The 25,620-nt window shown below is 43.3% G+C and overlaps 1 protein-coding gene and 1 pseudogene across 1 annotated transcript in view; both read right to left on the bottom strand.

Annotated features, from left to right (window-relative positions):
• Window positions 1-25,620, bottom strand: part of OLFM3 (olfactomedin 3) — a 156,032-nt gene that overhangs the window by 62,379 nt on the left and 68,033 nt on the right. The window lies entirely within an intron of this gene.
• LOC118990715 (calponin-2-like) overlaps window positions 21,554-25,620 on the bottom strand; it is a 71,145-nt pseudogene continuing 67,078 nt past the window's right edge.

Below are 25,620 nucleotides of genomic sequence, written 5' to 3'. Positions count from 1 at the left end.
GTGCTTTCCTTCTCTGGTATAAAGGAATAGTTGAGTACGGGGGTCTTTGGAACCAAATGTCCTAGGTCCAAATTCTGTTCCCGCCGTCTACTAGCTTAGCGGAGTTACTAGATCTTTCTCAGGTTTCTCTGATGTGGAGTGGAGAGAATAATGGTTCACTGGGTGTTACTGGTGGAGTTAATGATGTAGTAATTCCACATTTTAATTTTTTCAGACCAATTAAAAAACCTGTCAATATCAACTGTTATTTTTCCTACGTAGTTCGCATTTTATTTATTAAAATAAATGGTCTCCAAATTTACAATCTAGCAAAGAGACAGTATCTGGACTTCAAAATGTAATTTGGCTTCTCCACTCCTCAGTTTTTCATTTCTTCCTGTTGCCGACACTGATTAATGTGTGCGAGCAGTCCTGAAAGCCGGGGTCATCACCATGCCACCCTAGTCCCCTAATTCTCTGAGTTAGAAAAAAATGGAAGTTTTTCAATATCCTTTTTACCAGCAATGGTTGTTTTTGAAAATGCCTTCTTTCTGCCTGGGAACCGTGTGGTTTTCAAAGACTAATTATAGCTTTTGAACTATTTTACCTTATCAGACTAACCCAGAAGGAAGCCAGGAGAAATCCCAATAAATATTTTTAAATCTAGTGCTCTCTCTGCCTCTCACGTGCTCTGCTGCATTGGACTGACAAGGTGACTCGGTCCCTGCCTGGGAGGCGAGTTCGAATACCTGTCTGATCGTTTTTTGCCGTTTTTTGCCAGCTGTTGCTGGGATATATTTCTTTCTTGGCTCTCTGGTGCAAAATAAAAATTCTAATAATGATGATACCAACAGTGACAGACACTCCGTGAGCGTCTGTCAAATATCAGGGGCACTGTCCTAGGGTTGCTGATGTGTGCTAAGTGTTGTGACCACTGAAGAAACCGTGGCAAGTACCATTATGGTATTTGGCAAACAAGGAATTTGTGGCTCCGTAATACTCAACACCTCACCCAGGGTCCCCCAGCACAACTGGCGGTACTTCCTGTCCTGTGTTAGAACTTCTGTCCTGTGTTGTGACACTGTATCTATGGGGCAGGAGTGCAAGGGGACAGGGACCGGTCTTACCTCCCCAGCTGCCTGTGTCATTTCCAACTGGCCGATGTAACCAAGCTGATGTAACTAAAGAGCCGCCATGATGCAGGAAATTGCTCTAAGTCCCCATTTCTCTTTTTTATGGATCATTCTCTGAGTCACAAGGACTGCGAACCTCCTCATGACTAACAGTTTCTTGAAGGAGAATTATTTCTGACCTCATAGTCTTGGGCGAAATCCATTGAAAGAAATTAGTGCATAAAACAAAGTAGGTAATTAAATCCAGTATCAATGAAGACAAATGGGGTGACTCTGCACGCACCAGAATTTTTAAGTAGATAATCTCCCCGAGACCGAGGGGGAAGGTGGTGTGGCGGTTGGTGGACAACCTGGGAAATACATAGCACATCGGGGCAGTGACCCTATTCTGTGCGAGTCTGTAAAGGTGAGCCCGTGGCATTGCATGGTCGTCAAAACCCACAGACTGCACCACAAATCGGGAGCTGGAATGTACACTGTGAACTTCAGTTAATGCTAATGTATCAATATTGGATCATCAGTTATAACAAGTGTACCACATTCTATCCGTCAGCTTGGCCTGCCATGATGGCTGGGTGTATTAATCGGCAGGGCTTCACTTCTCACTGTCCTGGAGGTTGGCGATCAGAGAGCAGGGTGCCAACATAGCTCTGGGGTCCAGGGAGAGCCCTTGTCCAGCTGACAGACCACTGCTCTCTCATCGTGTCCTCACGTGTCAGAGGGAGAGAGCTCTGGTCTGTCTTCCTCTTCTCATAAGGGCACTGAGCCCAGCAGGAGGGCCCCATCCTCATGACCCCATCTGACCTGAATTATCTGCCAAAGAAAACCATCCCACTGAGGGCGAGGGCTTCAGCACGTAAATGCTGAGGGGACGCAAAGCAGTCCCCAGCGTATATTCATGCACGGTGTGAAGGATAAGGGAAGCTGGGTATGCGTGTGTGACTGGAGATGTATAGGGGAACTTTCTGCTCAATATTTCCACAAACATAAAGCTTCTCTAAAAAATCAAGTCTGCTAACTTAAAAGTTTTAAGCACCTAGTTTAGGACACAGGAAGAGTTAAATGAACAAATGTAAAGCGTACACAAGAAGTGACCATGTATGATCTCTATACTCGTTTTATAAAGCAATACTATTTGAATGATTTTTTCTGTCATTAGACCATTTCCCCCATTTTGAAGCTGTAACAAGACCCCCAAAATGGTTTGCCTGAGAAGGATTTGGAAGGCACCATCAAATTTTATATCCAGCTCCCAGTGATCGAGCAAAAATACTGCTGCCAACTTAGAAATAACGACGGGGAAAAACTTCAACGCCGTCATTTAGATGAGTGTCACGAACTGGATTTTAGTTGGAGAACAAAACGATCTCACTTTGCTTGAAAAATAATTTGTGCGAAAATGAGGACACGCCTTACATAAATGACTGGTTTCTCCACGCCGAAGCGAAGTTATCAGAACTCACTGGCACCGTTGGTGTCGCTCCCCTAATTTATTTATCGTGCTTTAGATTAAAGGATTCCAGAAGGAACACAAGGAAGTTGTAAATATTTAAAAGAGGGTGCCTTAGATCAGCAATCCCTAAGCTTCTCTGTGTTTAAAATTTATTTTCCCCTTACACTGGAAATGAAGATTGGGATTGCTCATAAATATTCATTTCACGACGATCTTTCCTCCACTCTCCTCCTGCCGCCAAAGCCACCTGCTCTGAGCAGCGCCCCAGTGCAAAGCGTCAGAGAGAGAACTGGCAAATGCCAGAAGGCTGTGATGCCAAGTGTGGGATAGATTCTCAGCTCCACCCTCCTCTGCACATCCTCGCCCAAGGCACCTGGGCGGGGAATGTCGAGAGGCGCGATGTCCGCTGGCCCTCTGGTTCGACACCACCTGCTTCAAAATGCTTTTACAAACGTCCTTCCACTGAGGCACTTCTGTATCCCCTGGGGTGAAAAGTGGCTGAAAAGTAAAGGTTCTACCTTCAGCAATGCACGCCAGTCCATTCCATGACTCTGGCTCTGCGGCTTTGTTCGTGTTTGTGTAAGGAGGAAAAGCGTAAGCCCGGTCCAAGTAAGAAATACTCTTCACCTTACAATTCCAAATTGAGCATTGCCATTGAGAAGGTTTGTCAAATTTTTTAATACTTTGATCTCCTGTGTTTTCTTTTCATGACTATCTTACTTTAGCTGTGGGTGTCGGAATCATCTAGGAGACAGCGTGGTTCATCCGAGGGCTTCAGTGTCGGCCACACACCTCATTGCATCGCGAAATTGCTTCTGTGCTGTCTTGCCAGGCGCACCATCCCGCAGTGGGGTACCCATGGGAGAGAGTCACCATAACCGGATCCCACGTCCAGTTCTCCCACCCTCTTCCGTGTGGGACTTGGTCAAGGTTGCAGGTCCTTGACACACCTGTTTACACACTCTCAGACACATATCTGTCGGTGGCCAGATGCCTCATTAAGCCATTGTGAAGACGAAGGAGCTCACAGGTGAAACGTTCTCAAAGAACAAGACACTGGTTCACAAAGATGAGTTATTACATACAGAGATAATTAAAATATTAGAAGAATGATCAATGGTATGGGCCATGGTTATTTTTAATTTGGTGATACTTTGGAACAGTCTAGAGTTGAGCCGAAACCTTGACTATAGTTCAGTCAGCAGGGCACGGTTATGCAAACTACCAGCCAGGACTGTGGAAGCCCTGGGTGATGTCCCCAAGGAGGGTGGGGTGGGGAAGAGGCCCGGAAGGGGCTGAGCTTCCCCTCAGACTTGGGGCTCTGGTGGAGTTGAAGGAGGGCTATGAAACCTCTTCAGAAGGCATCACGGTGTCTCATTGTCAAAGACTAATGGGAGTCCATTTTGATCTAAAACTCAATGTATGGCTGAAGATTTCACAATTGATCCCTATGTTTTCCTTTCGGTTTTTAGTTTTATAGTTTTACTCGGGTGCTGCTGACTGTACATTGTTTGAGTGGGGACCTTCCAAAGTGGTTCTTATTTCTTCCTATTCTTGATGGTTTCTCTACCTGACATAAAAAAAAATCCTTAAAATAATCATTCAATTCACTATGTTAACTGTTCTGCTGTATCTTAAATTATTTGATGCTGTGCTGTATATTATTTCACTTTCTCTTCGTGAAAGATTATTTGATATTTGTTAGACATTTTATTTGTCTTTTTTGGATTTAATGAGCTATTTTGCTTTTTAATGTGATACACTATGTCATATTCCAAAATCCTTTTCTCCTATCTTTTATCATGGCTGGAATACTACCAATTCACATAATAAAAGTAGGTTATATAGAAGACTAGATTATCTATGGATTGACTGAAACTGTTTTTGATAAATACAATTCTGAATAGAAAATAGCCAGATATCTTCTATTTCATCTTCAGAAAATTTTAGCCCTGGCTGGTGTATTGAGTGTAGTGGATTGAGCGCAGGCCTGCGAACCAAAGGATTTCGGTTCGATTCCCAGTCAGGGCACATGCCTGGGTTGCAGGCCAGTTCCCAGCAGGGGACACATGAGAGGCAAACACACATTGGTATTTCTCTCCCTCTCTCCTTCCCTTCCCCTCTAAAGATAAAGAAATAAAATCTTAAAAAAAAGAAAATTTTAATTTACAGAAGACTGGTACAAAGACTACTTGGTATTTATCTTTTCTGAATTTCTTAAATATTCACAGACTCAGCAGTAGCATAAATTTTCAAGAGGCAAAAATCAAGTTTCTCTTCAATTACATCTTTATTGTAAGGAAAAATAATATGTAGTTGATGGAAAAACCCTCCATTTTCAGGGGTGTATTGCACCCCTAAAATTTGGGATTATAAAGAGAGCAGTTGATACAACAAGCATTCAGAACTTTTCTGTCAGAAACCCCATGTTTCCTCTGTACCCTGGCCTGGATATTTAACGTTGTGTCGAGCTTTCTGTTGAAAAAAGGTAGCAATTATTAACTGTTTTTCACTGATGTGGCTTTAGCCATGAACCTTTGGAAAGTGCGCGGAGAGTTGGTCATACGAAATATATATATTATATCTATGTCATTTATTTGATTTTAAGCTTCTATTGAGGGTAAGATGCAACATTAAGAGTAATAATATTTTAAGACTATGTTATTAAACAAACATAAATTCTAAAATAATCCAATTTTCAGAAATGTTATAGCCAAAAATATGTGGATATTAGACTCAACAAAATATACTATATTATTTTTACTCTTAATCATGGGGGTGCCTGTCTATGTTTTTTAAGAGCAGAGGCACTCTGCCTGTTACGGCAGAGTGCCTGATATCAGGCACTGTTACTGTTACGTAATCCCGTAGTCAGTGTCCATATACGTATCGTATGTGTCGGAAGACAGCAAGCACACCTCCAGCCCAGCCCCAAGGGAGTGTCTGTTGTCTCCAGGGAGTACCGGCTCCTAAGCCTGCAGCCGCCCCGCCTGCTGCGTGACCGGGCACCATAAGAGCCCTTGTAGGGAAAACACCGATGTTCAGTGCATCTGAGACAACAGAGCAAGTGACCGCTGTTGAAATAAATTAATCTTCAAGAAGCAAATATTTTCATTATCCAGCGGATGGCCTGACTCTTTCAGAGGAAATGTAACACCGTGTAATGGTCATCTAACCAAATATTTGGATAGTCTGAGAGTTTGATTTGATACAACAACAGCTTCTGTTCCAGGAAGTTAGTGGTAATACATTTGTTTTCACAGCAATGTAGCAAATTTAGCTTCCTAACTATTCGGGTTGCACTCACGTTAGAACCCTGCAGACAGTTTTTGGTGGGAGAGAGTATTATTTGCACCCACCTCTGAGGGTTTATTTTTAATTTTTAATTTTAAGTATGTTATTGATTATGCTATTATAGTGGCCCACTTTTCCCCCTTTATCCCCCCTACCTAGTACCCTCTACCCTCCAGCAACCCCCCACCCTTAGTTCATATCCATGGGTCATGCATATAAATTCTTTGACTTCTCCATTTCCTTTGGCTTCTCCATTTCCTATGCTAGGTTTATTTTTTTAAAGATTTTATTTATTTGTCTTTAGAGAGGAAGGGAAGGAGAGAAGGAGAGAAATATCAATGTATGGTTGCTTCTTGTGAGTCCCCTGCTGGGAACTGGCCTGCAACCCAGGCATGTGGCCTGACTGGGAATCGAACCGCGATCGTGTGGTTCGCAGGCCCACGCTCAATCCACTGAGCTACACCAGCCAGGCCTTCCTATGCTATTCTTAACGTCCTCCTGTCTGTTTCATACCTACCATTTATGCTTCTTAGTCCCTCTACATTTCCCCCCAGTTTCCCCCTTCCGCCTCCCAGTCAATAACTCTTCCAATTATCTTCATACCTATGATTGTATTCCTGTTCTGGTTGCTTGCTTAGCTTGTTTTTGTTTTTTAGATTCGTTTGTTGATAGTTGTGAGTCTGTTGTCATTTTAATGTTCCTAGTGTTGATCTTTTTCTTAAATAAGTCCTTTTAACATGTCATGTAATAATGGCTTGGTGATGATGAATTCCTCTAGCTTAACCTTGTCTTAGAAGCACTTTATCTGCCCTTCCGTTCTAAATGATAGCTTTGCGGGATAGAGTCATCTAGGCTGTAGGTCCTTGCTGTCCATCACTTTGAACACTTCTTGCCAGCCCCTTCTTGCCTGCGAAGTTTCTTTTGAGAAATCAGCAATTGACAGTCCTATGGGAACTCCTTTGTAGGTAACTCTCTGCTTTTCTCTCGTTGCTTTTAAGATTCTCTCCTTATTTAATCTTGGGTAACGTGATTATGATGTACCGTGGTGCGGTTCTTTGGTTCCAGCTTCTCTGCAACTCTCTGTGCCTCCTGGACTTGCATGTCTGTTTCCTTTGCCAGATTAGGAGAGTTTTCTATCATTATTTTTTCAAATAAGTTTTCAATTTCTTGGTCGTCTCATTCTCCTCCTGGCCTCCCTATGATTCAAATGTTGGCGTGTTTGGAGATGTCGCATAGTCTACTCATAGTCTCATTTTTTAAAAATTCTTGTTTCTTCATTCTGTTCTGGTTGAATGTTTATTTTTTTTCCTTATGTTCCAAATTGTTGATTTGAATCCCAGCTTCCTTCTCTTCCCTGTTGGTTCCCTGTGGATTTTTCTTCATTTCGCTCAGTGTAGCCTTCATTTCTTCCCTTATGCTTTTGCTGTACTCAGTGAGTACCCTGAGTACCCTGTACTCAGTGAGTACCCTGAGTACCCTGTACTCAGTGAGTACCCTGAGTACCCGGTACTCAGTGAGTTCTCTGAGCACCCTGATTACCAGTGTTTTGAACTCTGTGATAGGTTGGCTATCCCTGTTTTGTTTCGGCTTTTTCTGGGGTTTTGTTCTGTTCTTTCATTTGGGCCATATTTCTTTGTCTCTTCAATTTGACAGCCCCCGCTCCCTGTGTTTGTTTCTGTGTATTAGGTAGAGCTGCTTCGCTCACCTGTTACATTATATGGGGTGGAGCCTTAGGTATTTGCCAGGGCGGGGCAACCTGCTTCACCGCTTTGTGGCTCTGTGTGGTGGAGGGGTCGGAGAGGGCACAGTGCTGCTGCCTGCCTCCTGGAGGTTTGCCTGACACTTGCCCCATTTCCAGGCACGTCACCCACTCCCTATAAGTGACTGGCACCCTTCTAGCTCTTGCCCTGGTGGAGATTCCCAGAGTGGGTAGGTCTGCATAAACTTTAAGTCTATGCGGGCCCTTTAAATGGACTCTCCTGAAAAACCAGCAGTTTCTTCCACCACTGAACCCCCCACTGGATTTTGCAGCCGGAAGTTATGAGGCTTTATCTCCCTGGCACTGGAACCCTGGACTATGGAGTCTGGTCTGGGGCTGGGATCACTCGCTCCCAAGGTATCCCTCCCACTTTTTATCCACCGCATGTGAATGTGGGACCGTCATTCTGCCACAGCCACTGCTGCTGCCTCTCCACGCCCCACCACGACCTCTCCACCCCAGGTCTGTGACTCTGTCCCTTCTATCTGTCTAGGTGAACCGGCCTCTTTAAATCCTTGGTTGTCAGACTTCCATACAGTTCAGTTTCCTGGCAGTTCTGGGTGTTTTTTGGTTTTGAGGTTAGTTGTAATTCTTGCGGTAGCGCGAGGAGGTGAAGTATGTCTACCTATGCCTCCATTTTGGCCAGAAGCCTGGTCTGTGGGTTTGGAAGGAGCGAGAGGTTTATCATTTGCCTGTAATTCACCCCATGATTCAATAATTTAGTATGCAAAATGTGCAGCACCTTCTTCTTGGGGTTAAGCATGACAATTTATTTTTTAATTTTATGTATTTATGTTTGTGAGAGGGGAAGAGAAACAGGAAGATACAGAGAGAGACATCAATATGTGGTTGCCTCTTGGCACCCCCAACTGGGGACCTGGCCCACAACCCAGCCATGTGCCCTGACTGGAAATTGAACTGGTGACCCTTTGGTTCACAGGCCGGCACTCAATCCACTGAGCCACACCAGCCAGGGCAGGTATGGCAACTTAAATCTTTTGCAGGGATGCAAAGAGAAGAAAATTTTAAGTGGTCGTTAATTTTGAAAGAAACAATAACACGCTTTATCAATTATTGCATATAAGAAGTTAGATACAGAATGAATAACGTGCTGCGTATTACTAGGTGACTATATTAAAATAAAAGCAAGAATAATAACCCATAAGCACCAGAGGAAAAGAGCAAAAACCCTGATGACCCACTGACCACTGTTACCTATAGGATGCACAGTTGTCTTTCTTAATATTCAGATTGATTTCTTGTATTGAATTCCCATTTTAAATGGATTTGTCTTCTTTCACTTAGAATTACAGGTGCATTCAGTGCCTTCGTGCCGTGATAAAGGATAGAGACTAGTCTTTATAAGCATTAGACCATCCACATTAATGGCAGTTTCATTTTTGTAAAGCTAAGCGTGATGCTTAGCTATTAAATACAATATCTGTTACTGGAAAAACTGCCGACGAGTATATACAGAACTGCGAACATTTAATATTCATTACTGGTGTCAAAAACACCAGGTTTGGCATGGACATTATTTACTCTGAAAAACCTGAAATGTAGCGATATTTTACTATGTATTTGTTAGGACCATAAGAAATTGCCATTTTTGAAAGATAGAAATGTTGAATATGGTCAGTTTCATACGGTGTAGCCTAATCCCTCTTTCTCCCTAATTCTTAAATTGGCCATTACATGCACTGTGGGTAGTAAAATTAAGCACACTTAGGGTAACATATTTTCTCCTAATGTGTAACTGATTGAATCACACAAAGTTTGCCATTGCTTACTACTTCAAGCTTTCTATTTTCTGTGTCCCTGCTGGACAAGAATGAGATTTCCCCCGTGAATGAGACCATTACAGCTGATCACAGAGGATTCTGCAAGTTATTTTTCCGACCTAAACCATACAGGTGTGTGCCGAGCAAGAGATGTGTTGGGCCCGCCCTCCTCTCTGCACCAGAATGCCTGCAGAGGCCTGCGGAGGTGACAGACGTGTCCACCTTTCCCCCGGCTCTTCTAACGATGGGCTGGTGAATATGAGACCCTCAGCAGGTACCTGGTCACGTCCGTTGCTCTGTTCAAGGACATCACCCACACGGGCTTGGGCCCAGCGACGACGGAACGACAGGCTACACTGAAAGTCACGCGTGAACTGTCAGTCACCCGTCCCCACATTTCTTTTTCAAAATACAACCTTTGTAGAAACAAAGGGGTTGCCTTTTTAATGCTAGATTATAAAAATTTTTACTTGGAAAAGTTTGGTTCATATGTGTGTTCACGCATCTTTTACCGCCGGCTGCTGCTTTTTATTTTAATAACTAAGGTTATTGAAAGGAGCCCAATAATTTCACCTACTCATGGTTTCTTAACTATTTTTAAATTACAGTTGACATAGAAACATCATATTAATTTCAGGTGTACAACCACATGATTGCACACTTTGGTTCTCTCCATGTCTTTTTCACTGAGAGCTGCAGTGAGCTAGGGGCGTATATATCTTTGTGAATAAATGTTTTCAAGTTTTGGGGGTAGATACCCAGAAGAGAGAGGGCTAAGTCACATGGTAGCTTTATTCTTAATTTTTCTGAGGGACTGCCAGGCTACTTTCCATAGTAGTTGTGCCAGTTCCCATTTCTATCAGCAGTGAACGAGGGTTCCTTTTTCTTCACAGCCTCCCCAAGAGAAAAACAGATACACAGACCTAAAGAGATCAAATACCTAAATAAACTATCTGAAGCAATAAATTACGCAGAAGAAAACATGGGTACGAAACGGAGGGACCTTGGTCAGAGAGAACGTTTAATGAATTTGACCCCAAGGCAAGGGAAGTAAAGGCAGAAATAAATGAATGGAACTACGTCAGACTAAAAACCTGCTACCACGCAGCGAAAGAAACTGACAGCAGAACAAAAGTGTATATAAACTCGGACGGGCACTTGCTTACTGTTTTCCACTTTAAAGGGAAGTGGAGCTCATAGCACAATACGTGACTATTTAAATATTTGTGTCTGTCGCACTTGAATTCTCCTTTTAAGACTCATTGAAATCTATGTCCCGGTCCAGTGAATGTAACGGCAACACAGGTCGTAACTGCCTTTCAAGCACATAAGCTATTTTTGTTCCACGACAGTGTAACTTCAAGCATCTTCCACAAAGCGCGCACGCACTCACAGGCCAGCAGCCTTCTGGAAGCTCCCGGCTAGTGTGTTTGGAAGTCTTTCCCCCACGTGGAGATGCCAATGCTCTGTGTGACGTGGAGGTACGTGTGGGAGAGTTCTTGTGCTCAGAACACTCAGGGCCTGCAGGGCCTGACGGGGACTGAGCTGAGTGCCTTCCACAGAGAGAATAAACAGCAGCAGCAGTCGATGCAGACCCACGCTTTCGTGACGGCTGGGGTGGGGTGACTGAACAAGACGAAGGGCTCATGGCATCTGGAGGTCCTTGTATGGGTGTCACTACGCCCTTGCACACGCTGTTAACCTTTATTGCCAACCTCAGTGAATGGGATTTATTTCTTCTCCTGTTTGACCATGGCCCTGGACGAAGTTACTCCGTTTGCAATCTATGGTCTAGTTGCTGGTGGATTCTGCTATAACCCCAAACCTCCAGTTCATTTGCAGGATGTAAATTATGTGTATCAGTACATGCTGTCCTCAAATCATTGTTTATGCGACCTAGGATTTTCCACCTTAGACTGTGTGCAAGATGCTACCTGGGAAAACCTCAAAGAGATTTAAAAAAATTTTTTTGTTAAAGTAGACTTAAAATCCATTTTTCAAGAGTCTTATACTAACATCATACACTAATGAGAATTAACTGTTTCTTCCGTTGCTACCTCTATTCCTACTGGGCCCAATCTGGACCTTTGACCCCTATCAAGAGAGCCCCTGAGGGGGGCTGAACGGTTTTGCAAAGTCCCCAGAGCAGTGAGTTACAAATGATTTGGTTTTACTGTTACACATTCATTAGGTTAATGGGTTATGGACAGCCTTTGAACTTGAAGTGGCTCAGAACAGAGTACCAGGTTGAATTTCATAGACGTGGGAACTGCAGAAATTTCAGTGTACGTGTAAGTTCCTGTGGTAAGTGTATAACTTACTCTAACTTGTGTTTATCATCAGCCTAGAGAAGGTTTTTAATTTTTTTTAGGTTAGAGTCATCAAATGGATTCAATTTAAAAAGTAGATGATGATAATGATAAAAAATAATAACAGTTGTGGATAACACCACCCACTTAGATAGACTTTTGTAATATAACATACAAAATGTGCAATGCATATGTATAAAGATTAGAAATACATTTATTATCTGTTTTACTGTCATATACCTGAGAAGCCAAAAATATGTACAAGTGAAAATGTAAAATTAATAAAATTTAAATTGATAACAGGCAGTGGCGTACCCACCTGCTTTCTTGAATTTAAACTGATGAGGTTGGGTTGGTTTCATTGGGTAAAAGACATATGGGTGTCATTGAATTTTCATTTGCCAGAGACTTCATCTCCTAATTTGGAGAGTGTTACATAACTCCGAGTCTGCCTCCAGGCCAGGGCAGTCACCCTGCACACTTTCCATGACACGCACAGCTGCTGGTGATGTGCAGTCAGCTGATCTGGCCTGGATGCAGGAGCTGTGGTCTGTGCGGTCACCTTCTGTACATGGTCATGTGGGACTTAAGTTGTGAACCTATTTTTTTTCAGATGCTTGTGTACTCTGTCGCTGTATGATGTGTTCATTCTCTGATCACTTTGAAAAACCTTTGTTTTCTATTATTCCTTGACTTCATCTGACCCTCCCTGAGAGCAAATACAACAGAAAATAAAAACAAAGGCACTTGCAAGCCATAAAGTCCCAGATCAGAACTAGAAGGAAAGGTGGCCACGAGATGATGCAGAACAGAATTGGATTTAACTCCTGTTAAGTTTAGCTGTGGAAGAAAGAACATGAAATTAAAATCCTGTCATGGAACCCTGAAGAATACAGCGTGGAGCTCAAGAAGTCCACGGACCCCAGTGTGGAAAACTGAACTTGGAGAATTTCTCCAGCTTTTTTGTGTGTCTCCAGGTGTGTGTGTCTGTGTGTACAAGTTACCTGTGGAAAAATGATCTGTGATAACAAAAATATTGGGAGAAACCAAATGATAACAATGCATGAATTTGCATGTTCATATTTAATATCACCATTGGTTATTTTAAAAATATACTAATCACTGTAATAATATGCACTCATCACTACTACCACCAGTGCAAGATAGCGATTATGATGTCTTTGTAAAAATGTCCTTTCTAAAACTCATTAGCATTCCAACAATTTGCTTTTATATATGTACACAAGGGACTTTGTAAAGTGGTTAACTACTCAGTGGCAGCTGAACACTACATTACAGCACTGCATAAATTCTACTCCCTAATTTTAATTTGTGAATGACAAAATATAATTACCTCTGTTCAATTTTTTAACAAGTGTCTAGTATAGCCCTCAAGTCAATGTGAAACTGAAAACCAACAGAAAGAATGAAACAAAAGTTTGTACCTTTAAAAATTAGTTTGTAACCATAGGGTAAAACTATACATTAAGAAACACTGCACTAAACATTTAAATATAATATTAAAAATGGTTAGAAATTCACCAACTTTAAGAAGTAAAAAAGTGTTCTACATTGACATAAAATTGGCCTGTAGTTAGTTACTTCTAAAATGTATAGCTAAAGAGATAGATTAACATAATCCAGGCAAATAGGAAAGTCATTATTTCTAGTTAAGCATAAGATTATGATTAAGAATATAGTTCATAGAATCACAAAAGGAAAAAGTACTCTCCTGTTTTGAGGTTAAATTTCTGAAATTTTTGAGATATGTTAACAAATAATACATTTCAATTGAATATTGACTCAGTTGGGAAAAACTACTATGTGTCTGAAAGCAAAAAAAAAAAAATGTTTTCCTTCTAGCCATTTTTTATTTGTTAGTTTTTGGGTAGGAAAATGTTTCAAAGGAAACGAGCCACCCTCCATTATTATTTATCCGTATTGGAAATATCCTTAGTTCACTAAACTAAAGAGTTGTACAGAGGTTATTCCATATTTTCAGTTTTAGGAGGATGATTTTAAAATACTTAATGTCTTTTTGTTGTTATGCAGGCGATAATACCAGGTGGAATATCTCATTTCCTGGTGTGTTAAGGATTTTCATACTGAGCCACATTGCATCCTGTCCTTGGGGTGCAGGACTTGACTTGGAAAAGAGCATATTTACTTTTCAAGAAGGATTTTCCCTTCAGGTTCATAGCTGAGAAACAGTGGGCCCTATTCCAAGAGCAAAAACACTTGTTAACTCTGCAGTGTGTTTGGGGACAATGCAGGGTATCAGCGGAGGCGGGGAGGGGTGGATAACGGAAGAGTTAAATATGGTTACTTGTCATTTTCAAGTTGAGTCACAACCTCAAAATGACGCTTTAAGGAAAGAACTTGATGGATAAAGACACTCCTGCTTGTAAAATTAATGGCACTACGGTGTTCTTTGGCATTTCTGCATGTTGGACACAAAGAAATCTGTTTTTCCATTTCGTAAAGCTTCAAGGGCCATAAACAAACAACACGCTCAGAATGAATGATTCAATAATGTTTCATGACAATTCAACCTCCGAGTTCTTACCCAAGCTAGAGATTCTTTGGTTATAGATATTTTTTTCAAATGGAGTTAATAAGGGCCTGGGTCAAACACACCTCAGAGCACAAGATAAGTTGAAACATTCAATTTAGGTCTCAGGGTTTTGAGAAATAATTTTTTTCAGGATGTCTTGTTGGAGCCAGATTATAATAGCTACACTTTTGCTTAGGATTGGTCAAACACATTATCAGATTTAATCTACATAAAAACCTTCTCAGGTGCATGATACCTTTTTTTTTGACATATTTGGAAAGTCAGAAAGTTCAGTAAAGTTAAGTTACTCATCAAAGCCTTATAATTAGTAAATAGCAGACCCAGGATTTGATTTTTGATTGATTCTAAACACATCTAGGAATAGCTGCTTTACTGGTGAGGGGATGAAAAGTTCTGCCATTACAGTAAGTGAGGAAATGTAATTCTAAATGATGTCTACATCTGGCCTCTGGACGTTTTAATAATTAGATTTAACGCTGAGTGATTTGGGGACCTAATTTATGTCAGCCCGTGTGCATTTCTAATGAAAGAAAAAGAAACTAGAATCGAATGGTGACGGTAGAAAATCCCTGTCATTTCTTTAATCCTTTCCTCCAACAAGCGTTCAGACGGGTGCCAGAGAGCGCACAAAGGGAAGGGTATTTATTGTGTGTGATGAGCACCCCGAAACCGAGTTGCTTTAAACAGTGACCATTTATGGTCTTGGTGTCTGCACCTCAGGTATCTGGGTGCAGCTCAATGGGGTGCCTCTGTCTCAGGATGTCTCATGAGGCCACCACCAAGCCCAAACATGTGACCCCAGCCGAAGGCTGACGTGGGAAAGGCTGCTTCTGAACTTGCTCGTGCTGGTTGGTGGGACGCCGATCCTCGTTTGCTGTTAAACTGACTCGTCCTTTCCTCACTGGCTATGGCTGAAGCTGCCCTCGGTGCCTTGCCAGGTGGGCCTGTTGCCACGGTGCCTCGCAAGAAAGTGGAGGGAGAGGCAGAGAAAAGTGGGAGAGAGACTAAGAACAGGTGAAGAAGAGGCTGGGGGAACGAGACCGCAAGTCCCTCTGTGACCTCATGCTGAACGTGTAACCCTACCCCTTTTGCCTGTTCCTTTCACTAGACAGAAGTCACTAGGCGGGGTCCATACTCCTGTAGGCAGGATGACATAAGAGCACAGATATCAGGTGGGGGTCTTTGGAACCAATGTAGAAACTACCCACCACAGGAATCAATATTTTTATTGGTTGCTGGTTAACATTTGGCACATGAATGAAAAGACTTACAAGTTAGCAGACCCTTTATCTCATGAGTTTATACTATTTTGCCATGTATAATGCACACCCACGTTTCTGTGCACATCACACATGGAGTTATTATACCCATTATCATACCCATGATATGTAATCATACCTATGTACAATGCACATCCTTATTTTCCCCTCAAAAATTTGGGCAACAAGTATGCGTTATACATGGCAAAAACTGGTAATCTGTTTGAGTCTCCCCAAAGTAAATACTTCTATCCAAAATTATTTTTAATTGCAAACAATATAACAACTTAATTGTCTGTAAAAATGCATTGAGTAAATACATTTGTATGTGTTCAATATGTACATGGATAATTTAAATGTGGAAATTTACTTTTATGTAGGATTGTACTTAACACTGACTTTCAGCTCCTAAGAGAAGACTTCTCTGTCCTAGAATCTTATGTTGTGGCATAAGGGTTGAATTGTCACAAAAATGTTTTACATCCTCAGTTGAAATAGGATAGTCCCTTTCTCTGCTTTTTGCCCTATTGCTTGTTATAGCTCGATTTTACATTACCCATGACTTTCCTTAGGCATTTGATGTTTCCTTCACTAGAATTTAAGTTTCAGCAGCCAGGATGTCTGTCTGCTTTGTTCACTCCTGTGTACTGATCATGTAGACAAGTCCAAGGACATAGTTCTAGGACATATTTACTGAAGGAACACCGGCAAAGTGGGCACACATTACTATTGAAACATAGATAGCAGCTGGGTGTCTAACCAGCCTGCAAGCCCGTGGCGTGTTTGATGAGGAAAGTTTTCTCCGGAGGAAATCGTGCTTGAGCAAACTCATGAGACTTGGAGGAAGGGAAGGCCCTGAATGGTGCTGAGAGCAGCCTGTGCATGTGTCTGGTCTTTTCAGGAAGCTTGAGACCTGTGTAGTATGGAGAAGGCATTCAGGGTGGCGCAGTTTGCCTGTGGGGCACGGCGGGGCGGGGGCGGGGGCCAAGGAGGAACACATTGAATGTAAAGGCAAGAAAGTGTCTGGTGTGGAAAACCAGGGGTAAAGCTAGAGAGTAAAGGACACAAAGCCAGGAAGGGGCTGGTCATAAGCAACAAAACAGAGGTCAGTGCCTCGGACAGCTCGATGAGTTCAAAGACAGTAAATAGCTGAGTTTTGGAGACTATGACTGAGACGTAGAGCACACTACCTGTGTTGACAAAGTCAGAGTGGGTCATGGGTGGGGGTCATGGCAGTGGGTTATGTCTGAAGGTTACTGGACTCTATTTTGAGTGCCGTGTAAAATATTAACTTTATAGAATTAGTGACAGTTTAAAATTCCTTTCGGAGTGAATGCCTCGCTGAAAACGAATGGTTAAACATGTTTCAAAAATAAGGTGACATGCAGATGGCATTCATGACATTGTTGGATTCTCCATATCTTTGAGATTTATCTTTTTAAAATTTATTTATCTTCTATACCGTATTCCTGTATAGAAGTCCATTTCACCAATGCAATGTATTACTATTCCTCAGAACATATCCTATGGTATGAGAGATACAAAGAAATGCAAAGAAATCTCTTTTTTTTTGATAGACTGGTGACGATGAACATTAGTTAAGACAGGCAAACAACATGATAAGAAGTTTGCATTATTTTGAACATACAAGAGAAACAGTCGGGAGGGCCAGAGAAGGCTTCAGAAAAGTTGTATTTGAGCAGCATCTTGAAGAATCCATAGAAATTCATCCATCGCATGGGATGAAGTGGAAGTCCAGAAGGCAGGCAACAGAATCTGAGAGAAAGCAGCAGAGACCATCAAATGTGGGCAAGCACTTTGGGGAACAACTGGGCAGGCTCCCTGGAGATGAGACGCTCTTCTACACAGAGCGCAGAGATGCACAGATGGAAAGGGGAGGTGGATAGAGAATCTGGTGCCAGGAAGAGGAATTTGGACTTGAGTCCCTGAAGGTTTTCAAGAAGGCCGGTCACATGATCAGCAAAATATAGAGAATGATAAGGAAGCAAGTTAGAAGCAGGAAAACCGACTAGGGGATTATTGCAAAACTCCCACAAAGAATGAAAATAAAAGCCTAAAGTAGAATGATAGACTTTTGAGCGAAGGAAGGTGTAGATATGAGAAATATATGGTGGTTTGTAGACCTGATAGATATTTCATTTCTGGGGCATTTGGACAGAAGGACATTAAATATGCCTTCTCAATGTCAGCTGGGCTGTTGTGGCACTTCTATAGAAATAGAAAAGTCGTTGGAAAGGTAATAGGCAGAACAAGGCTGACTCTGCTGGTTTAAGTTAAAATGCTGCAGATAAATGAAAGTTGGGAAGTGCCATCCTGCAAGTTATGTGTTGAGCTTGGAATTGAGGACTGCAGCCATAATTAGGGATTCAGATCCAGGAATCATCTTCATAGAGAGGAGAGTCAACAATTTCAGAACGATGGAAATCGATTAGTAGAGAGCAGAGAAAGCTGAAAACAGAACGCGTCTTTGCCAAGAGAGGTTACTGTTGGCCGGTTGAAAGAGGAAGAGGAGCCAGTACTGGAGACAACCAAGGACGGTTTGGGAAGAACAGGTGGAAGATGCTGATAACTGGGTCTGGAAGCCGAAAGGGGAGAGATTTCCAGAGAGAAGGCATGACTGGTGATTAAGAGGTCAGTAGTGGCTTGGAGAGAATAATTTCTGTGTAATATCCAGTGGATCTATTCACTAGAACAGGTTCTTGTTGCATCCTGATTACAAGGGATAAATTCGAGGAGTGAAGAGTTCTGAGAGAGTAGAGGCACCAAGATATACTCCAGCTCTAGCCCTGGCTGGTGTAGCTCAGAGGACTGAGCGTGGGCCACGATTGTGGTTCGATTCCCAGTCAGGGCACATGCCTGGGTTGCAGGCCAGTTCCCAGCAGGGGACTCACGAGAGGCAACCATACATTTATATTCTCTCCTTCTCTCCTTCCCTTCCCCTCTAAAGATAAATAAATAAAAAATCTAAAAAATATATATGCTCCAGCTCTAAATGGTGTGGTTCAGTTGGTTGGGCATCTTCCCACAAGGCAAAAAGTCATCTGTACAATTTCCAGCTGGGGCATGTGCCTGGGCTGCAAGTTCGGTCTCAGATCAGGGAGTGTACAAGAGGCAACTGTTTGAGGTTTCTCTTTCACATCGAGGTTTCCCTCCCTCCCCCTCTCTCTAAAAAGTAAAGTGAAATCTTAAACAAATGACACGCTCCATTTCCATAATTATGGCAGTAAAGTCAGGGGACTTGTGGTGTAGAAACTTGAAATAGAGGTATCGCAGAGAGGGAAGGAAGAAATTGGGCATGTTTGTTACCCAAAGAGGAAGGAACTCCGCAGTATAGAGAAAAAGATGGAAGATGGAGACTAGGAAGTTTAGGATAGACAGAAGTCAAGAGCACAGGTTAAAGGACAAGTTGTTACAGGAAAGAATGTCTTCGTCATCCACTATACAAAGAGAGAAGTAAAAAGGCCAGAAAGAATTGATACACTCAGGAGCCCCTCTGGTTGTTTGGTCCTGGGTGCAGTAATCAGTAAAAAGATAACACTGACTGTTTATTTAGGGGATTCACTTTTCCAGGAACTGTGCTTACTGGTTTCCGTGAGCTCATTCCATTTTCCCCACAGCTCGTTTCAGTGTGTGCTGTGAAGGCTCTCTCATTTTAATGTAGAAAATGAGATCTTTAGAGAACATTACTTGTTGAAGACCCTCAGTGAGAGGCGGGTCGGTGACTCACACCTGCGACTCCCTGGCTCCCAAGCCCATGCACTTGACCGCAACACTAAGTGCCTGGGTTGACAATAGGGGAATGAAATGGGTTTCCCAGCAACTGTATGATTCACTCAGACAGTCTGGCTCTGGGAGGTATTTGGTCTCATTCTGTGGCATCTTCCAGCAGAATTTGGCTGCCTGAGGGCAGAGAAGAGGATAGAGCATTTCAGGAATCGCAAGACAAATTTTACAAACGGACAAGGGAGACGAAAATTGGGAAGTGAGTGTTGACATATATTTGAAGTGGCTGGCACTGACTTCCCATCTGGGGAGAGAAAGAAGAGAACTCCAGTGAGATACACTAATTGGAAGCTCAGGGAATTGCTGTGGGCTTGAACTTCACAAGAAGGACAAGGGCCGAATTGATAGGTATGAAAGAAGGAAAAACTGGGTTCAAAGAGGAATTTCATTCCTTCAAAAAGATTGAAGGGTCAAATGGTGGCATTGTGATAAGCCCAGGATATCCAAAAGTTAATTAGACATAGTTGTGCCTGAAAGACACGGGTTAACATGCCTGAAATTGAGTAGAGGTGAGGGTTGGAGACCAAGGGTAGGCTTGGCCCATGGTCTGGAAAGATTGGACAGGACACAGTTTCTTCTGCTTTGTTATACTTGGGGATTAGCGATGCTTAAGGACTGTTTGTTTACAACTCCTGCTAAGCAAAGAAAATAAAAACCTGCTAGATGTAGATAATAGTATGATGATGACCAGANAGAGGAATTTCATTCCTTCAAAAAGATTGAAGGGTCAAATGGTGGCATTGTGATAAGCCCAGGATATCCAAAAGTTAATTAGACATAGTTGTGCCTGAAAGACACGGGTTAACATGCCTGAAATCGAGTAGAGGTGAGGGTTGGAGACCAAGGGTAGGCTTGGCCCATGGTCTGGAAAGATTGGACAGGACACAGTTTCTTCTGCTTTGTTATACTTGGTGATTAGCGATGCTTAAGGACTGTTTGTTTACAACTCCTGCTAAGCAAAGAAACTAAAAACCTTCTAGATGTAGATAATAGTATGATGATGACCAGAGGGAAGGGGGTGGGGGAAGTAGGAGAGGGCTGGGGGCGGGGGTAAATAGTGAAGAAAGAAGACTTGACTTGGGGGCAGTGCACACACAGTACAATGTACACGTGATGTGTTGTAGAATTGTACCCCTAAAACCTATATAATGTTACTAACCACTGTCACCCCAATAAATTCAACGAACAATTTAAAAAATCTATGAATTCTTTCATTTTCTATCAAAGAAAAACAATTCTTGAAACTTTTGTGAGCTTAGAGTTTTATGTATTTTTTGATACATGCCCTTCATAAGAGAATTTTATGTCTGAAGAGCTCTTTGAAACAAAAAATTGTAATAATTTTAAATGAAGAAAAAGTTTTTTCACAATAATAATTCTTATTAGAATAATAATTCTTGTATGTCATAATACATTATTTCTACTTATTTGAAAAATGATTCTCTGATTACAATAAAGAAATATGATTATTTATTAATATACTGTTGGACATATCTACTTTTTCTTCCACATTTATTTTTCTTTTTAAAAAGAAGTTTTTGTGGCCTTTGCTTCTCAGCTGGTACTTCACATTGGCTCTTGGGCCCAGCGCGGGCCTCCTGGTGGGGGTCCCTGGGCAGTACCTGGCCAGGGAGGGGGGGCAAGTATGGCAAGGGGTTGCCTGGTGGAGCCTCCACCACTCAGAACCTATTGTCCTGACTGGGCCTCCGTTTTGTCACGGGGCCCCTGGGAGGGTCCTGGGGAAATCCAGTTCCTCATGGTGCCTAAAATATCTGGGGACCGTGGCCTGTCCCTCTCCCAGTGGACTTCCGTTCCAGCACTCCCTCCACAACCTCCACCATATTCCCCATTTGTTCCCCAACTGCCTAAAACCTCTGTGGGTACAGAAACCGCATACTGATCAGCAGAGCAAAGGGAAGATTGGTGGAAGCAAAACAAGCCCTTGGGGCCAGTTGTCCTCCTTGCACAGCTTTCTCCTCCCCTCCACACCTTGGCCCAAGCCTGCTGGGAAATCTGCTACCCGGATGTGCCCTGGTGGGGACCCCCACCCCACAGCATCTGGCTCTGGCCTTCACAGGCCCTCAGCTGGAAGCACTTGAACACATAGAAAAACAGGGTGAAAACACAGGAAACCCTGAAATCCCAGATTGGGAGATGATGTGGGGAGACATCCCCCAAGGGGAGCCTCAGTAGACTGCCTCCTCTTGTTAGTAGGGGGTGGTACTCTGGGCCTTCCCTGGGCTTGGGTAGTGGCCAGCTGACCCTGGAACTCCATCGGCTACTGGGCCTTGTGGGCAGTACTTGGGGTCGTGTAGCTCTCAGCCCAGGCCACAGACCTGGCCACTCTGGTTGGCACCCTGCGTGCAGCCCGCTTTCAGAGACATGGAGGAGCTGTCACACCTGTTGGTCCCCCGCATGGTGTCATAGATGTTCCACTGGGTCCCGGGAGCCATCATGCCCACTTGGCTGGCACACCCATTGGTGCCCATTTGCAGGCTGATGGTTGAATGGCCCATGGGTGGCAGAATGGCTCCTGGGGTCGTACAGGTGCCTTCTCGTGCCATCTGCCATCATGCCCGACTGGCTGGCACCCATGCTGGTGCTCATCTGGAGCCCAACGACACACTGGCCCACGTTCACAGTGGAGCCATCGAAGTCCCGCTCCTCCTTCTCTGCGTACTTGATGCCAGTGACCATGCCACTCTGTAGCCCTTTGTCTTGTCCTTCCCTGCCAGTGCCAGGAGACACCTGCACCCACCTCATGTTCCCACTCTCAAATAGTTCTTGTCATGGCCAACCGTGGCCGTGACAAAGAGAGAGAGGTTTTCCAGCTGGTGCCTGTTTTGCATGGAGCAGTTGGTCTTGGGGACTGAGCCTGGCTGCAGCTGACTCGTGTGCATGCACAGGACAGTGCCCTGCTTCAGAACCTCCTGGACGTCAACCCAATAGACGGGCCCGTGAGTCCGTACCTCCCTCCAGCTGTGAAGTTCTGCCCTCTTCGGAGGGTCATGTGAAGACAGAAGCTGGTTCTTGACCTTGACAGAAAGCCTGCACGAGGGCCCCTTTTCAAACTGCATGGGGCTCAGGCTGGTGGTGGGGGACAGTGGGACAGACCTTAGTCCACATGTTTGGGTTTGAATTCCTTTGCTATTCAGAGGGCTCTGGATACAAGACATCTCCTCAATTTCAATAAAACTGTTCTAAACCTCCCCCTTTCCATTCCAACCGTTACTTACTAGAGAATACAGGTAACAATGGAGTATTTTCACTGTTGATTCAGGCATCACTGTAGTTTGTCAAGTTATCATTCTTTATGTCGTGAGGTCCACCATATGCACTTCCTTGAAGAAACCATTGGGATCATCAAAAAATAAATGGAAGAGGCCAGAAAAAGGAATGTTCTTGAGTGATTGAAGACAGGAAGGGACGTGGTCAGCACAAAGTGGAGCTGAGCTTTAAAACTAGCTATGTAAAGCAGGAAAAAAAATCTTGTCTTTACTGTTAGGAACCAGTCAGAAGTCATCTGTGACATGTCGCAGGATGGGAAAGCGGGGGACATTCATGGGTTCATTTCTGAAGTTGCACCTGCTGGCTGCTTGTCCTAGACTGAAATACACTCCACAGTTCTAGAGAAAGGGTGGACAAAGATGAATTTGCCAATGTCTAACTTGGGGATCACTTGGACTCTGTTGCTTATGCTTCACTCTGTGGGGAAGAGCTGAGTCTGCTTTCGCCCTGGAATGCCTGGTTGATACGCACAGGAAAACAGTATCACGCCCAGCCGTAAAACAGAACTGCCCGAAGCTGGTGGCTGACAACACCATTCAATGATGACAAATGCCTCTTTTCCCTGAGCGATTTTCTTCTTGGAAGGGTGAAAGTTGATGGCAAACAAATCAAAGCAAGTAATTTCCTCCCTATGACTAAAAATAACTTACAATTTCGGAGACCGGCCATCCAGAAAGAATGAAACTGCTGACATCTGTCCCTCTTCTACCTGTTGAGCTCCAATCCCCACAGTCTCCCCGACCACCTCCACCACCAGCACCTGGCCACATTGCACATTACTCACTGTCAGCCAGTGCTGGACACAGAACGCATTGACTGTGGACACGAGGGACTGTAAAACACGAGGGGGCCAGAGGAAGTGTTTGCTAAAAGTTCCAGTGCTACAGTAAGATAAAAGGAACCTTCCCAAGATTTCCCGAAGACGAGATTGGTGGTGAGGTTATAGAAACGAGGGATTTCATGGTGTGCAGGCATCAGAAGTATTTGGGGTTTTGGTTTTTATTGGTAAGCCTTCAGTCCTTGACATTCTTCCATTCCCCACGTCATAATTCCTTCTATATTGCAACACTTGAACATAATTATGGAGGAAAACACTCCCACCCCCGTGTTTAACCAGTGAGAGTAATCGGAAGACCCCCAAACGTTCACTGGATTGCAGCCGACTCCAGCTAAATTTCCTGGAACATCGACATCTCATTGAAAGCAGCCACTGAGTGAGAATTATCACTTAAGATACACTCAACAATGGACTCAGGCTGCATGTAACTTAATCCAGACCGGGTGTGGGAGACTGTTGACCCCCAGCCGTGTTAGATTGCCCCTAGAGCTATTTCACTCTAGATCTGTTGACTTTCGGGGGGAAGCCTACCACTTGCTTTGTCAGGGTTCTCCTGCAGGTTGAAGAAAGGTGCATAGTGAGTGTCTCGGTGGGGAGGGCTCATCAAGCTAACGGCCCACTCCAGGGAGTGAATGGAGCCTCTGAATGGAACAGGCATCGGGGACCACCAGGAGGAGGCGCTGTAAACACTGTGACTGCTGGCTTTCCAGCACCTGAAGCTGGGGCTGCAGTCCGCGTGTCTTCACGAAGGAGCTGCTGGCAGGAGCCAGGATCTATGGGAACACCTCGCCAATGTCTGACATTGCCTCTAAGGATCCATGAATAATTTAGAACCAGAAATAATCTGTCTCTGACTTGGGCAGAGGACTACAACCAGGAGATGATGTACTGGGATCATATTCACTTTGCACGGGCTGCGTTTGCCTTTACTGTCTCGTCCAATCAACAGGAACCAGTGAGGATCAAGAGAAAGCTCTCATTGCCACACCTTTTCTGTTTTCTGAGTGGAAGAGGGGATAGGGCTGAATTTAAAATGCCTTCTCCTTGAGCAGCCAGGGGAGGAGTCGCTGTCTTTCCCCCTATAAAATGGAGGTGTTTCCTTGACTGGTACATCAGTCCGCAGAAACCAGGGTCTAGGCTGTCTTGGAGAAATGACTTTTACGGCCACAGTTCCTCTTAATACTTTGGTGTTCAATACACGAATAGCATGCATCTGATTTCCTATACCGTCGCCGAACTATTGGCTGAAACAAACATACATTTACAAACGACATGGACAGCATTTGATTCAGAGCCCAGCAGTAGTGGCAAAGTTCAAGTATCTGCATACACATCGTGGGTTTCAATGTTTCCGGCTGTGCACCGCCTCCCTAAGTGTGCCCGTTGTTTATCTCACGTGTTTTATATTACCAAAGAGGTTGTTTTGGAGGTCATTTCTTCCACTGTCCCTATTATATATGAAAGAAAACTCAGGCCCAACGAAGTGAAGTAGTTTAATGGATGATGAAAAAGGTAAGAAACGGAAAGCTTGTTTTAGGCTGTGGGAGCCTTTGGTTTTAGCATAATGATCTTTCATGATTGTAAGTGACTCCTGCCATCTTTACAACAAATCAATAAAATCACAGGAAAAAAACCCTCACTTTTCCGATCCCACAAACTACAACAAGAATAAATCTCTTTCCTGAGCAATGCCAGGTTGTAGGTGGAGATTACACAACCCTCTTGACAGAAGCCAAGATTTTGATAGAAGAAATAGATGTCTGCTTTGGAAATCGGATAGCTAGACTCACTTCAGTGATCTTCACCAACATCAGCAACCACACGGTGAATATTACATAGATACACCAGTGTACGCTCATATACACATACCATATACATGACTCATACATGTGAATTCAGAATATGATGTATATTTACACATACTCATAGTCATGTTGTTTTTTAATTGGCACAGGTCTTTGATTGTCGCACCCATTCACTGTTTACATTTCATTATTTTCAGATTTTACATTCTTCCTTTTGAAATAGAAATGTTCAGTTTTCTAAGCATTTTCTGTGAGAAAAGAGATGAAACACTGAGCTAAGTGATACCTATGACTGACATGCGAGCTTGATACAATGATAATAGGAATGGAAGCTTTCAGTGTT

The sequence above is a fragment of the Sturnira hondurensis genome, unplaced genomic scaffold (assembly GCF_014824575.4).
Source record: "Sturnira hondurensis isolate 20B ecotype Veracruz unplaced genomic scaffold, ASM1482457v3 Scaffold0007217, whole genome shotgun sequence".
Lineage (NCBI taxonomy): Eukaryota > Metazoa > Chordata > Mammalia > Chiroptera > Phyllostomidae > Sturnira > Sturnira hondurensis.
This window is presented reverse-complemented; position numbering and strand designations above follow the sequence as displayed.